A 12,953-nucleotide genomic window follows, 5' to 3' on the forward strand; every position below is an offset into this window, starting at 1 on the left:
TGAATATTTAATGTCCAGCTTACGGAGTCGCGGTTTCACTTCCAGAAAAAAATTAAGCTGTTTTTGTACCGTTGCTGTGTAGTCTGGAAAGAGCATTACAAGACTGTTTGCTACCTGTATCTTTTGCAACTTCCTTGTCTCTTGTAAAATCGTGTCCCTATCCTTCTAGTTTAGTACACAAAATAGCAGTGGTCTGGGGCTCGTTCCCGGTGGGGGGGGGGATCGCGCCGGCACCCTGTGTGCTCTTTCTGTGGCGAAGTGTTGTGTTAGTACACCGTCTGATAGCAATCCCTGTATCCCTAGTTTTCGATATAGGTGGTAGCGTCTCTGCTTTCTTCACCTTCTGGGAGGCCTATGACACTCACATTGTTTTGCCTGGAACGGCCTTCAGAACCTTCTGCTCTGTGCTCGAGAACTTTCACCCGGGCCAACTGCTTGTTAAGGTGTTTTTCGGCTTCATGAGCCTTGGGAGATAGCTCGGCTATGGTCACTTCCAGCATGTGGGTTCTGTCTGCTAGCTTCAGGTGATCTGCATGCAGGAGGTTTAAGTCAAGGGCCACTTTATCAATCTTATTTTCAAGTGAGGTGCTTATTTGTTCCATTGTGTTCCCCAACTTTTCTATTGCGGCCAAAACTGCATCCAGCTTACTCAACATAGGGTCTGTGGATGGCTCCCCAGATGTTTTGTCTGGTTGGGATCGGGGCGGAAACGATTGGCCAGGAGGCCCTCCAATGCCGGAATTAAGTCGACCCATGTCTGACATGTGACACCAGGGAGTGAATTGACGAGTTTGTGTGCCTCAACTTCGCAAGCATTATTGCAGCGTTGTGCTGTGTTATCTTATGCTACTAGTCCAGTTGCTTCATGAGATTTGGTCAGATGTGGATTACAATGACCGGATCAGCCTGTTAGAGCGACAGGGACTGCACGATCCTCAATTTTCAGTCCCGAGGTCACTCCTGGTGTGTCAATATAGTTTGAGAGTATATGAATGCTTCCAGTGTTTTTTGGTTTCTTGGCGCCTTCTAAGTTTTTACCCCTCTGTGTAACTGTCCAGGGGTGTCATTTATGTTCACCACTATGCTTCCCGAGCGAGAGTGGCTCATTACTGCGACATGACCTCCCTCAATAGTCCGCTGTAGATCCGGCACGGTTCCAGCATGCGCCCTCCTAGGAGGCCTCTGCCTGCTCTTAAGGTCGACTGTCCTCAGTTATTCTACCTCGGCCCTTTTTACGATGTACGCTGTTCAGGGTGATTTCAGTTCTGAGCGGCCGGCGGTACCCTGCCCTGCTGTGTTCGGAGGCTGCCCCCCCCCCGCTGCGCTGGTGCTGGGCGGTCCTCACCTGTCTGGGTGTGCTCGCTGTACCTTCTGAGGTGAAGGCCTCTGGATGGACACCGGTCAAGTGAGCCTGCTGTACTGCGAATGGGGCACCGGACCCTATTGGCATGCCCAGGCCTCACCCCCCCCATTTTGATGAGCTCAGTGGTGTGTCTGGGTCTTCGCGCCTAGTAAGGTGGCGTTATTTCACTTGCAACGGTCTTCCTCTGCCACCCCCGCATGATCGCTTATCACCTCTGCGATTGTCATTTTCGGTTATCAGGCACTGCGGGTGCACCTGGGGGGCTGCCGATGCTCCTTCTGTTCTATGGCTCCTCTGGGCCCACCGAGTCTCGTGCAATCTTCAGGCTCATGTGACCCATCAAGGCCACGCTGGTGCTGGGTGATCTTCAACCGCCCAGGTACGCTAGTTGCGCCTTTTAAATGAGGGCTCCTATCTGCATGAGCACCAGGTCAGGTGTTGGCTCCCTGTGTAGTGCTGCCCTGAGTGGAGATTACGACCTGCCTGATCCACCTGGGCCTCGTCTCCCCGCCCCAGTAAGCCGCGATAACCAGGGATGTATCCTGAAGTTCCTCACTTAGCAGAGTATGCAATTGTGCTTCCAGCTTCTGCCCTCCTCTGCTCCCATTCAATCGCTTCTCACTTCTGCGATCGTGTTTGTCTGTCCTCGGGTGCTGTGGGGGTGTTTGGGGGCCGGCCGTTGCGCCCACTGCACGGTTGCTGATCTGGGTCTGCCAGGCCTTGTGTTCGTCCTTGGGCTCGCGTAGTCTTTCCAAGCCACGCCTCCTGCCCTCGCAGCTCGCCCCGGGTTGATTTGGGCCAAATTCACCTGCTACTTGTAGGGTTGGAGCTCTTTTTAACCTCTCTCCCGGACGCGGGTGCTCCCCGCTGCTATTAGGCCGCTTCTGTGCCTCCGGGTATGCTGTAATATGGAGAAATGTATGGATTATGGGGGATGAATGGCGTAGCTCCAGCAGTTTATGTCCGCCATCTTCGCCCGCGTAGCCATACCCCCAGGAGGGTACTGACTTCATGAAGGGGTAGACTGTGTTCCTCACTTTGGGGAAGTGGAGTTTATTCAGCTCATGGGTGTATGGGTAACTGTTCCTTACCTCAGTTGCCAACAGATGCTCTGGTACAGTTGCTATGTGGGCATAGGACGCTTTACCTCGTTCTGTGGGCGGGGTAGAGTGGTACTTTCATCCTTTAGGCAAAGTTTACATGTAAATGAGTAAATGCAATAAAAGGGCAGGAACTCCCTATTCCAGGTTAGGGAGACCTCTTTTTCATGTGGACATAATTCTGGTGTCCCTCACTCTTAGTGGGGTGTAGGAAGAGAGAAGATGGTGACCTCAACATACTTTTTTGCTCCCTTGTCCCTGAGCAATCCCAGGGTCCCTCTTGCATGGTAGTAGTAAAGAGGTCGCAGGATGCCGGCACCAGATCTCGAAGTAAGTTCAGAATATAGGTTTTAGTAGTAAACTGGGACCCAGAATTTTCTCCTAGGTTCTCATAAAATATGGCAATTCGGCTTTCACTTAGTCTGCTCTGGTGTGCTTGAAGGATTGTTTCCATCTGCTCTTGCTGCTGGTATTGCCACACAGTGCTGTGGTGTGCCACCATCATGTTTGGGCAGTTTTATTTCTGTCTGTTGGGTATAGAATGTATCTTCTTGATGAAGTTCTAGCAGATGCTTCGCCTCTAGATGACTTTGATACCACGAAATATCCAGTCCTACTTATGTCTGACTATTTTTCTAGGTCTCCGGCCGAGACCCCTGCTCACCAGGCTCGGGCTGCAGCTCCTCATGCCGTAGAGATTGTGAGCGCAGAAGAGGAGGTTACCGGCCACCTCTCCACTCGACGAAATAAATGCCGCGTTTCACCAACCCTGCCAGGAGCACCTGGAACAAGGCCCTCACCCAGACCGGACAGGTAATGTGTGTGTCTGTCTCTGGCTGTGTTTGTGTGTGACATAGTTGTGAGTGCATCCTTGCCATTGCTGTGCTCAATGTTTTTTTGTGTGGCGGGACTGGAAGCATTTGTGTATCTAGGAAGAGCAAATAGTTATTTGAGGATGAAGAGTTGCTGCCCGCATGTGGGTGGATAGGTACAACTGGTTGTGTATATCCTTTAGGCAAACTGAGTTGTGTACTGCCTGCGTATATGTCCGTGGAGAGTGGCAGCGTGTGTCCTAGAAGAACACCAAGATTGAGTTGCGCGATCAGGGATTATATGACATTTAAATGAATGCTCAAAGTGATTCGTTTATTTTCTTGGAAGGGATTCCCAAAAATCAGGCCATCTGGTCCTCAAGGTTCTTCAAAAGGCACCCTTACCCCATCCCTTAAGCCTCAATCCCCTATGTATAAGAAGACCTTGTCCTCAATTCTGACTCTTCACTCAGCAGCTTTGACAGCTATGATGTAAACAAGAGAACCCTGCAGCGCGCTCTCTGAAGGAGAAGCGTAAATGCTCAGTCAGAAATAAAGCCAAACCATGGTCATCCATGGCCGACTGCAGATAAACGTTTGCTGGCCATAGTTTGTCAGCAAAATGCAAATGGGAAAACACCTAAATGTTTAAATCACCTTATACACCTCTTTACTAGATTGACATGTTTGTGTTATGACTAGCTATCAAAGAGGATCAGCCTCCTGATGCCATCTTGGTTTCATCATTTTTCCACCATCAGGGATCACTGGAACCCCACTGGCCCCCCTTGCTAGCCCACACCATCATCAAAACCAGCTGCATCACCTAGAAAGCCATCATGACCAGCACTCCTGTCTGTCTGGCAACCTCTGGTGTCTGGCACTCCCACAGCCAGGACACCATCCGAGTGGAGATGAAGAAGTGCAAACAAAACATGGCAACATGCCTTTTCAATCAATATACTGGGATTCTGAAATGATATCTGCGTATACATCTGGAGCACTCCAACACTGATGCAATTTAGGAAAGGACAGAATATACACCTTTTTAAAGAATGCTATGCCTCGATGCAGTACCTGTCCGCTCTTGCTCATAGGACTAGCTACAGTCACACGTTAACTGTCTTTGCCTTAGACCCTGTACAGGAATCTGCTGCCTTTACTCTAGGTCTGCACTATATAAATACCATATACATACGTACAAGCTGCATTTTGAGACCCAGGCCCCTATTCCTAGTTGCTCGGAGTTACTGGGATTAAAACTGCCCTGGGAACAAACGGTTACCATTAGTTTTGTCTTACATCCTAATTCCAAGTTCTTACGATTGGAAAGAAGTATAGGTTAGGGATCCATTTTAGGGCAATGGTAAAACCATACTTGTCCCTGCATTCTGATATGTGTTCCCCAAGGAAATACATCTAGGCTGTACCTCAAGGAATTTGTGTGTGGGTAAAATGCTGCTCCCTGTACAGATTTGGCAAAAATTAGAATTTGGGTTCAGGTGCAAACACAATGTATGCCTGATCCTAAATTTATTTAGCAACTGGGAAGGAGGGGGCTAGCTTGATGCACTTCCGTTTTGTGGGGAGTCTTCTGCAACTAGTCTTATCTTCTTTTTGTACTATTCTTGAGTGAGTTTTTTTTACTTTGTCCTCAACATTTGTGTTTTTATTATTTTCCTCTTCATTAGTTTTTTTGGCTATGATTAATCTGGATTTCAATTACATTATTCATTTTCTGTAGTCTGTCTGCCAGTTGTGCCTGAAGTAGCCCTCGTCCTAAACAGATTTTTGCTGATTCCAACAGGGGTTAGGTTTATTTGCTGCGTTCTTTCATATCCTAGATCATTGTAGTGTGAGATCTCTGAGAAGTTAAAAGCTAAGATAGTCAGCGATGGCAATGTCAAGGTTTTGGCTAGTAAGTCTCTGAAAGCCAAAGGAGTGCTACCACTGAGGAATATGGAAGAGTCATCCTCTGAAACCTCTGTCGCCGATAGTCCATGGAATTTCCTTAAATTAGCAATTCATAGAAAAGGGAAAAAATAAGGGATCCATTTATCTCATTTGTAGAAATCTAAACCCTCCTTTGACCATCTAAGAATGGTGCCTAATCATAGCTCCTCTAGGAGAGTTTGTTGGTTTCTTCAAAGTTAAAATAGCTGTAAAACTAGACCCTCCTTCTCAAAGAAGCTAACTTTGAAAGCGCTACATTTCTACTGCCGGACCTCTTGAAATGCGACTTATCTTCAGGGGCTTGGTAAGCATCTTTAGCATCAACAGTTACTTTTGAGAATGCATGGTGTTAGCTGGGATATTTGATACCACATTATGCCCAGGTATGATTGGACTCCATTATGTTTATTAGTAAGTGTTTGAGTGCAAGCATCCTTCTCATGCTCTGCAGCTACTTGTGGTGGACTCCGATCTGTAGAAATGCTCATAAAATGAGGTGTCGCCTCGTTTTGGAGAGTCACTTATAATAACAACAGAACACAAGTTAGACCCTCTCTTAAACGTGAGTTGATTCAGTACTTTTTAGGGCTCGGACTCCTCCCCACTGTAAGTGGGGGAGGAGTTTCGAGATCCTAATGTTAGAAGAAAAAAAAGAAGTATCTCCTAGGGCCTTGGGGAGAGGAATTCCACACATTCCTTAGCGTTTTCTGTCATCTGGCCAGTGATTCGTCTTCCTTGTGTTTTCGTTTTAATAGGCTTGAAGTGATAGGGTAAATGTAGTTTTGTTCCGCCATTTTGGGCATATTTCGTTCGTGCTCGCGCAAAGAAGTACATAAATTATAATTAGGAGCTGTCAGGGTGCCTCCGTTAGTGAATCCAGATGGCCGGGCGCGTTCACAATTCTGCAGCGCTCAGCGCGCAGCTTCCTTGTTCTTGTTTTTTTTACAATTGGATCGCTTTCGCGATCTGTGGTCCGGCGTTGTGAAGCTTGTTTGTTCGGGGATTCTACGCGCGTTCAGTTTTTCATCGGAGGTACATGCCGAGTTGTTATGAAGTACATGGGAGCAGTTTAACAGGATGTGAGCACTCGGATAACTCTATTGTGCGGACCAGGCATGTGAGTGAGCACGAGCTTATTGCCAGCGCGCCGGAGATGCACCTTAACCCTGCGTGTAAAGAAGCGTCGCTGTGTCAGGTACCGAGAACTCCGACTGCTCTTCCGTGGGCTTCTATCCTGACCCCCCGCATCCTTATCATTGTACAGGGGCGCCATAGCTCAGGCATTGGGCCTCAATTCTGATTCCAGGGAAGCCACTCCCTCTGCTCTTTCATTACTAGGCGCGCACACCACAGCTGTCGGTGCACCTCAATCCCGACCTGCCACATCGTCTGCTATTTCAGTTCCGGAGCGAGCTTAGCTCCGGCAGTGTACCTCAATCCCGACCTGCCGCATCCTCTGCTATTTCAGTACCAGGCGTGCACAGCTCTGTCAGTGCACCTCAATCCCGACCTGCCGCATCCTCTGCTATTTCAGTACCAGGCGTGCACAGCTCTGTCAGTGCACCTCAATCCCGACCTGCCGCATCCTCTGCTATTTCAGTTGCGGAGCGAGCATAGCTCCGGCAGTGTACCTCAATTCTCACATGCCATGCACACTGCTCTTTCAGTACAGGGGTGCACAGCGCCATTTTCTCCTGTTTTTAGGTCCGGGGCGCACACAACTCGGTCAGTGTACCTCAGTCCTGAACTGTTGACCCTCTGCTATTTTTGTACTGAGGCGCATCCTACCCACCTCAATCCAGACCGACCGCACCCTGGGCTCCAGCAGTCCCGGAACGCCGCAGCTCTGCCAATGTGTCTTAATGCAGAGCTGCCGCCCCCCCCTGCTGTGCAATACAGGGCGCACTCACTTCAGCCAACGTATCTCAGTCGGGACTAGCACAGCATCTGTTACAGCACCACCACACTGTGCCAAAGTACCTCGACCCAGACCTTGGCAGCCTCTGCTGTTACACGACTGACGCACACTCTGCTCTTCCGATGCACACCAATCCTGACCCGCCGCAGCGTCAGGTATTACAGTACTGGGACATACTTAGTTCTGGCAGTGCCCTCTGTACAGACCCGTCGGACCCTCGGCTCTCACAAGCACACACTATCTCTTCCCTGTGGCTCCCCATCTTTTTCAGGGAGACACCCACACACTGCAGAGTGTGAGTGCAGAGTGTGAGTGCAGAGTGTGAGTGCAGAGTGTGAGTGCAGAGTGTGAGTGCAGAGTGTGAGTGCAGAGTGTGAGTGCAGAGTGTGAGTGCAGAGTGTGAGTGCAGAGTGTGAGTGCAGAGTGTGAGTGCAGAGTGTGAGTGCAGAGTGTGAGTGCAGAGTGTGAGTGCAGAGTGTGAGTGCAGAGTGTGAGTGCAGAGTGTGAGTGCAGAGTGTGAGTGCAGAGTGTGAGTGCAGAGTGTGAGTGCAGAGTGTGAGTGCAGAGTGTGAGTGCAGAGTGTGAGTGAGTGCCGAGTGTGAGTGAGTGCCGAGTGTGAGTGAGTGCCGAGTGTGAGTGAGTGCCGAGTGTGAGTGAGTGCCGAGTGTGTGTGAGTGCCGAGTGTGTGTGAGTGCCGAGTGTGTGTGAGTGCCGAGTGTGTGTGAGTGCCGAGTGTGTGTGAGTGCCGAGTGTGTGTGAGTGCCGAGTGTGTGTGAGTGCCGAGTGTGTGTGAGTGCCGAGTGTGTGTGAGTGCCGAGTGTGTGTGAGTGCCGAGTGTGTGTGAGTGCCGAGTGTGTGTGAGTGCCGAGTGTGTGTGAGTGCCGAGTGTGTGTGAGTGCCGAGTGTGTGTGAGTGCCGAGTGTGTGTGAGTGCCGAGTGTGTGTGAGTGCCGAGTGTGTGTGAGTGCAGGTGCAGAGTGAGTGCAGAGTGAGTGCGAGTGTAGAGTGAGTGCAGAGTGTAGAGTGAGTGCAGGTGCAGAGTGAGTGCAGGTGCAGAGTGAGTGCAGAGTGTAGAGTGAGTGCAGGTGCAGAGTGAGTGCAGAGTGAGTGCGACTGCAGAGTGACTGCAGAGTGAGTGTGACTGCAGAGTGATTGCAGAGTGAGTGTGACTGCAGAGTGACTGCAGAGTGACTGCAGGGTGACTTCAGAGTGACAGTGACTGCAGAGTGACTGCAGAGTGACAGTGACTGCAGAGTGACTGCAGAGTGACAGTGACTGCAGAGTGACTGCAGAGTGACAGTGACTGCAGAGTGACTGCAGGGTGACTTCAGAGTGACAGTGACTGCAGAGTGACTGCAGAGTGACAGTGACTGCAGAGTGACTGCAGAGTGAGTGTGACTGCAGAGTGATTGCAGAGTGAGTGTGACTGCAGAGTGACTGCAGAGTGACAGTGACTGCAGAGTGACTGCAGGGTGACTTCAGAGTGACAGTGACTGCAGAGTGACTGCAGAGTGACAGTGACTGCAGAGTGACTGCAGAGTGACAGTGACTGCAGAGTGACTGCAGAGTGACAGTGACTGCAGAGTGACTGCAGGGTGACTTCAGAGTGACAGTGACTGCAGAGTGACTGCAGAGTGACAGTGACTGCAGAGTGACTGCAGAGTGACAGTGACTGCAGAGTGACTGCAGAGTGACAGTGACTGCAGAGTGACTGCAGAGTGACAGTGACTGCAGAGTGACTGCAGAGTGACAGTGACTGCAGAGTGACTGCAGAGTGACAGTGACTGCAGAGTGACAGTGACTGCAGAGTGACTGCAGAGTGACAGTGACTGCAGAGTGACTGCAGAGTGACAGTGACTGCAGAGTGACTGCAGAGTGACAGTGACTGCAGTGTGTGTGTGCAGGGTGAACAGTGTGTGAGAGTGCAGGGTGAACAGTGTGCAGAGTGAGTGTGAGTGCAGAGTGAGAGTGAGTGTGAGTGCAGAGTGCAGAGTGAGTGAGTGCAGAGTGAGTGAGTGCAGAGTGAGTGAGTGCAGAGTGCAGAGTGAGTGCAGAGTGCAGAGTGAGTGCAGAGTGCAGAGTGAGTGCAGGTGCAGAGTGAGTGCAGGTGCAGAGTGAGTGCAGGTGCAGAGTGAGTGCAGGTGCAGAGTGAGTGCAGGTGCAGAGTGAGTGCAGGTGCAGAGTGCAGGTGCAGAGTGAGTGCAGAGTGAGTGCAGAGTGAGTGCAGAGTGAGTGCAGAGTGAGTGCAGAGTGAGTGCAGAGTGAGTGCAGAGTGAGTGCAGAGTGAGTGCAGAGTGAGTGCAGAGTGAGTGCGACTGCAGAGTGACTGCAGAGTGAGTGTGACTGCAGAGTGACTGCAGAGTGAGTGTGACTGCAGAGTGACTGCAGAGTGAGTGTGACTGCAGAGTGACTGCAGAGTGAGTGTGACTGCAGAGTGACTGCAGAGTGAGTGTGACTGCAGAGTGACTGACTGCAGAGTGACTGACTGCAGAGTGACTGACTGCAGAGTGACTGACTGCAGAGTGACTGACTGCAGAGTGACTGCAGAGTGACAGTGACTGCAGAGTGACAGTGACTGCAGTGTGTGAGTGTGCAGGGTGAACAGTGTGTGAGTGTGCAGGGTGAACAGTGTGTGAGTGTGCAGGGTGAACAGTGTGTGAGTGTGCAGGGTGAGCAGTGTGTGAGTGTGTAGGGGCAGTGTGTGAGTGTGCAGGGTACGAACACTTGAACTAAGTCCACCACACACACATACATAAGACCACACACACATCACACACACACCACATACACACACACACACCACACACACACCACATACACACCACATACACACCACACACACACACACCACACACACACACCACACACACCACACACACACACACACCACTCTCTCACCACCACACACTCACCACCACACACTCACCACCACACACTCACCACCACACACGCAACCACACACACACACCACCAGCCGTCAGTGCACGCTTTCACCAGGCACAAACACCACCAGCCATCAGTGCACGCTTTCACCGGGCACAAACACCACCAGCCGTCAGTGCTTGCTTTCACCAGGCGCACTCACCACCAGCCGTCAGTGCACGCTTTCCCCAGGCACACACACCACCAGCCGTCTGTGCACGCTTTTACCAGGCACACACACCAACAGCCGTCAGTGCACGCTTCCACCAGGCACACACACCTCCAGCCGGCAGTGCACGCTTCCACCAAGCACACACACCACCAGCCATCAGTGAACAATTTCTACAGGCACACACACCACCAGCCGTCTGTGCACGCTTTTACCAGGCACACACACCAACAGCCGTCAGTGCACGCTTCCACCAGGCACACACACCTCCAGCCGGCAGTGCACGCTTCCACCAAGCACACACACCACCAGCCATCAGTGAACAATTTCTACAGGCACACACACCACCAGCCATCAGTGCACACATCAATTGTTAACGCATCCACAATAAACTATTGTAGCAATCGCAGTATGGTGCACTTTACTTTTAAACATATTCATCTAAAGCGCAGCATGTCACCATTGCTACAATTCCAATCCAACCCACATAATTCCACTACACACCACATGCATACACTCCATAACACATGGCTAAAAGACATTGCCATTGACAATGCCATTAGCTCTAACTCAAATAAATCCGAGACCTATTGCATTTCCAATGCTTGTTCCTTCTGTGATGAGAAAGATTCTGGAGAAAGAAAGATGAACACTGCCTGACGTAATATCTGCTCATTCCCAACAGGGCACCAAGTCGCCCAAAACACATTTCTTTACAGCAAGCACAGAACCCACTGTATTCATTTTTTAAATCTGCATTGCTCCAAACTCCGCTTCTGTTGTTTTTATCGGCGAGCATACATCTTTATGCTTAAGTCCTCCTTTGCCTCCTTTCGTGCCTGTCAGCCCTAACAAAATTCTAACTTCAAAGTCAGGTATTGCTTTGAAGGAATTGTATAAATCCACCAGTCTGACCATGCTCATGTCATGGCCCTTGATAGAAACTTGAGATGGATTAGTATTGACAAAAGCCTGATCTTCTCAATCATTATCACCGAGGGCATGACATTTTCAGCACATTATACTGGTATGACAGTGATTCATGGGAATACAACCTCATTGAAGGCCCAAGAGTCTTTTGATGGAGAAATACATAAGAAAACACTTCCTCTGAGCGTGTGTTGAAATGAAGAACCTAGCTGGATGGGAGAGAAGACAGTTGAGCCGTCGTGCCAGAGGTTCTTTACTCTGGGTGTCATGGAAGTGCTGTTCATGGGGCTTTTTAGTGGCTGTTGGCCCATCCATAGGAGGTAGAAAAATCTAAAAAGAATGCTGTGAAGGACATGGAAATCTTGTAGCAGTCAGAGGAACACATCCAGTGAATGCTGTCTGCGTTTGGAGGGTGCTGCCCCATTCGAAGGACCCTCTTTAGGTTGAAACCTACCAGACAGGGCAGCTGACCTTGGAATGGATTCTGCTCTTTCCTTACCATTGGCTTTGTGGTTTGTAACTCACAATTTCTGGCTGTCTATTTGCTGGCTTTATTTGCTTTAGGCTGTTCAGCTTGAATTCGTCCCTCTCGTAGCCCAAACCTTGTTTACTGTATTTTTCCACAAACTCACTTTCTGCAAACAGGATTGTAAATCTTGTTCTAATCTTGGCACATTTTCTGTGCATTCAAAGACAAACGTTGAACGTCAAGCTCTCTCTTCTGAAGGAGCTAGGTGTTTTTCTATTCTTTCTCTGACTTCAAAGTGAGAGAATTTATGTGACAATCCTGCTGAATATCCATGTACGGTGAGGGGGTGTAGGATGTTTTTTTTCCTAGCAAACAACAACAAAAAAGTAACTGTGCTGATGTTTCAGAATATATCCAAATTAGTACAAATGAAGCACTTTTTTGTAATTCTGAAGTGTAGTGGAAACAAGTATTTGTAGACTGTCAGTACACTAACTGATTTCATTTGCACAAATTATCGTTTGAGTGCAGTCAAACCATATTTCGGTACAAATATAATGGTAATTTGAATTTAAAATGTGTTATCTTTAATGGCAATGCACTACCACACCATGCATACTCCACATTCGCCACTGCACTCCTCTCTTTGCCTTTTCACTCTGACACACCACTCCACTCTACGACACTCCACTGTACGACAACCTACGACACAGCACTCCACTCTACGACAACCTATGACACGCCACTCCAATCTAAGCCACTCACTCTGCGACACATACCACACCGCTCTACGCCCCTCCACACCACTTATCCCACTCAACTCTAACCCACTCCAATCTACCCCACTCCACCCCAATCTACCCCACTCCCCCAAACTTCCCCACTTCACCCGAATCTAATCTAATCTACTCCAATCTACCATGCTCACCCATCCAACTCCCCCACTCCAATTTACCCCACTCCACCCTATGCCAATCTACCACACTCCACTCTACCCCAATCTACCCCATTCCGCTCTACTGCAATATACCCCCCAATCTAATCTACCCCACTAAGTTTTATCCATGCTGAACAGCAGCCTCACTAGTGTACATAATGACTAAAACAAATGGCAAAAGACAATTGCTCTTGCATAGGGTAGACCTATTGGCTTTGCCAAGGCTTGTTTTTCTTCAGGCTTTAAGAGCAAAAAAGAAGAGGCTTTGTAGACTCTTATACACTCGAAAGGCAATCTGAACTGTTTCAGAAACAACAAATCTTTATTGTCTGACTCTCTTTGGGTCACTGTAACACTTTTACCCTTGTTAAATGTAGTCTT

At 49.4% G+C, this 12,953-nt stretch overlaps 1 protein-coding gene across 1 annotated transcript in view; it reads left to right on the forward strand.

The window, feature by feature from the left end:
* ADCY6 (adenylate cyclase 6) overlaps positions 1-12,953 on the forward strand; it is a 506,430-nt gene that overhangs the window by 29,195 nt on the left and 464,282 nt on the right. The window contains exon 2 of the mRNA XM_078685913.1: positions 3,103-3,276. The gene's annotated coding sequence lies outside the window, so the exon portion shown is untranslated. The remainder of the gene's footprint in view (positions 1-3,102; positions 3,277-12,953) is intronic.

The sequence above is a fragment of the Lissotriton helveticus genome, chromosome 1_1 (assembly GCF_964261635.1).
Source record: "Lissotriton helveticus chromosome 1_1, aLisHel1.1, whole genome shotgun sequence".
NCBI classification, from domain to species: domain Eukaryota; kingdom Metazoa; phylum Chordata; class Amphibia; order Caudata; family Salamandridae; genus Lissotriton; species Lissotriton helveticus.